This window comes from Ursus arctos, unplaced genomic scaffold (genome assembly GCF_023065955.2).
Source record: "Ursus arctos isolate Adak ecotype North America unplaced genomic scaffold, UrsArc2.0 scaffold_14, whole genome shotgun sequence".
Taxonomy (NCBI): Eukaryota; Metazoa; Chordata; class Mammalia; order Carnivora; family Ursidae; genus Ursus; species Ursus arctos.
In genome coordinates this window covers 20,040,785-20,044,175 of record NW_026622808.1, presented here as the reverse complement: position 1 = coordinate 20,044,175, position 3,391 = coordinate 20,040,785, and the positions used below count along the sequence as shown (strand labels likewise).

Here is a 3,391-nt window from a genome sequence, read left to right as displayed (position 1 = left end):
AAAAAAAAAATGAATGAATTACCATTCCGTGGAAGATTCATAACTGTGTAAAAATGAAACCTGACATACAATAGTACATACATTATGATGCTATTTGCATAAAAACACAAAAATAAAATATATTGACATGGGGATGCATACACAAGTTACAAAACTATGAAGAAAAGCAAGGAAATTGCCTTATAATTCATGACGCTAACTCCATCTGGAAAGAGATGGAGTGATTCTTCCCTTAAGTATCATCTTGAGTGGGATGGGTGGTATGGAGTCTTCTTCCAAGTCTTGGCCTGATTGACATTATACGGATTCCCTTTATAATGTTTCAGTTGACTGTGCAATTGTTTCATATATCTTCCACGTACGTAATATTATAGTTTTCAAATATTTCAAATATTACGTACGTAATATTTAAGTTTCCAAAATGTAAAACTCAATATAAAAATAAATCTCAGGACACCTGGGTGGCTCAGTCAGTTAAGCATCTGACTTGATTTTGGTGCAGGTGCTGATCTCAGGGTCCTGGGATCAAGCCCTGGGTTAGGCTCCATGCTCAGCAGGGATTCTGCTTGAGGATTCTCTCTCCCTCTGCCTCTGCCTCTCCCCCTGCTTGCATTCTCTCTCTCATATAAATAAATAAATCTTTAAAAAAAATAAAATAAATTTCAGTGCAGTTTGAATTCCTAGCAAGAAGACACTGGAAATAAATTTTTAGAAGATATCATAGCCATAGTTTTAACTAATTTTTATTAAAGGTAATTTTCTTAAAATCCTAAAATATGTCTAATGAAGGCTAGTGAATGGTTGTAATAGGGAAAGTATACATTGAATGACATCAAAGTATCATGAAATAAATGTTAAAATGATGTATGCCCTTAGAAAGGAGACTGAATATCACAATGATGTAATCACTCCCCATGTAGATCTAGTGTTTTAGTAAATTCCATTAAATTCACAATCGGGTTTTTGTTTTGTTTTGATTTTGCTTTTTTTTTTTAAGATTTTTATCTTTAAGTGATCTTTACACCCAACGTGGGGTTTGAACTTACAACCCCGACATCAAGAGTCACATGCTTTGCCAACTGACCCAGCCAGGCGCTGCTTTGTTTTTGAGCTTAATTAAATCTCCTTTTAAAAACCAAAACAGAAGACAAATGTCTAAAAATATCTGGGATTTTGTACAGAACACTGTTAGAGAGTGTCATGGGACTGACTGTTTGTGTCCTTCAAAACTCACATGTTGAATTCCTGCCGTGCACTGTGATGGTATTAGGAGGTGGAAACTTTGGGAAGTGAGTAGGTCATACGGGTAGAAACCTCATGAATGGGGTTATAAGAGGAGACACAAGAGAGTTAGTTTCTTCCCTCTGCACTCTACCATGTGAGGATACAATGAGATCACAGCCATCTGCAAGCCAGGAGGCAGGCTTTACCAGACACCAGATCTTCCAGCATCTTAAACTTGGACTTCCCAGCCTCCAGAACTGTAAGAAACAAATGTTTGTTGTTTAAGTGACCCAGTCTATGGTAATTTGTGATAGCAGTCCTGTGATAGCAGGACTAAGATAGGGAGGCACTTTCCCTAGCATACATCAAGGCTTTTAAATCTATAGTAACCAGGACAATATGGTATCAGCAGAGATATGTACAAATAGACCAATGGAAAATAGGAATTTCTGGAAAAGGGGCATCTACTTAAAGTAGATGAACCTGGGAAGCCTGGATGGTTCAGTTGGTTAAGCGTCTGTATTCAGCTCAGGTCATGATCCCAGGGTCCTGGGATCAAGTCCCAAATTGGGTTTCTTGCTCAGCAGAGAGCCTGCTTCTCCCTCTGCTTGCCACTCCCCCTGCTTGTGCTCTCTCTCTCTAACAAATAAATAAATAAAATAAAATCTAAAGTACATGAACCTATGACAGAGTGGGTAATGATAGAAATGATGGACATTGTAACACAGAGAAATGACAAGTGGTTACCTACAGAATAATGAATCAGCCGCCCATCACATCCATATACAATAATTATTGTAGAGCTACCTATGAAAGACAAAAATAGAACACTTTCAAGGGTACATGCAAATGTTTTTTATAGCTTCATAGTAGGGAGAGCTTTCTTACATAATAAAATAAATTAGGCCCTTTCTCTACCTTTGTGGTGTGTCTGGTTGACTCACCATGTCTTCTCACAAGACTTTTAGAATCAAGTGATTCCTGGCCAAGAAACAAAAGCAGAAGAGTCCCATTCCCCAATGGATTCAGGTGAAAACTGGTAATAAAATCAGGTACAACTCCAAGAAGAGAGATTGGAGAAGAACCAAGCTGGGTCCATAAGGAATCACACTAGAGATGGCCCACGTATTTATGCTGCACAATGGTCACTAACATCTTACCACAATCTTTGAATAGTTGGGCGTGTTTTATCAGGGAAATCATTTTTCTCTTGGTTTCTATGCTTCTGCATTAGTAGGTGGGTTCAGAAATAAATATGTGAGACCTTTAGTTTGGGGGAAAAAAGGAAGAAAAGAAAGTAGGCCCAAAGAGATGGACAAATTCAACTCTATTAAAATTAAGAACAGTCCATCAAAATGTGGAACTGAGTGAAAATTTGGGAGAAAGTGAATTTGGGAGAAAATATTTTAATACCTACAGTTGATAAAGCGTTAGTGTGCAGAATAGTAAAAAAAAATGTAGGAAATCAATAAATGTACAAATGAGTTAAATATGAAAAATGAAACTTTCATCAGGAGATGAAAGACCATATAGGAAAAATGCTCAACACCAATGGTAATTAACCCAAACAATATATAATCACATGGAGATTCTGTTTAACACCATATAGGTAAAAATAAAAGGTGTTGGCAAATTGCAAAGAATAAATAAATGCACGTGCATGAATGGTCAGATAGTTCATTCATACCCTCTATCAGCGTTTCCTAGTAAATTTGAATTTTTCCATAATCTATAGCCCAGCAATTTTTTCCCGATGTGTAAAAAATTTAATAATGTACTAGCACTTGAAGACAAAAAGAAGAATGGTATTATCAACAAGATAGAAAAAAAACCTTCAATCAACTCTGTCCCATAAGCAGTGAGGTGAGTAAGTATATTGGGCGACCCACACCTTTTCAGTATAATATGAACGATATATTATATAATACTAACTTATCAAAATTCAAAAGAGACAGAACTCTGCTTCATGATAAATAGACGAAGATCATCATAAAAAGTTTAAAAAGTCAATTGAACAGGATGATATACTAATTTTAAATACATATGCACCCACCACATAAATACACCTAAATACATAAAGCAAATATTTACATGTGAAGGGAGAAATTGGCAGCAATATCATGATAGTATGAGACTTCAATAACCCGCTTTCATTAATGGACAGAAC

General features: G+C 36.2%; 1 pseudogene; it reads left to right on the top strand.

Moving 5' to 3' along the window:
• Positions 1-2,169: 2,169 nt before the first annotated feature.
• On the top strand, positions 2,170-2,985 carry LOC113242665 (60S ribosomal protein L39-like; annotated as a pseudogene).
• Positions 2,986-3,391: the final 406 nt, after the last annotated feature.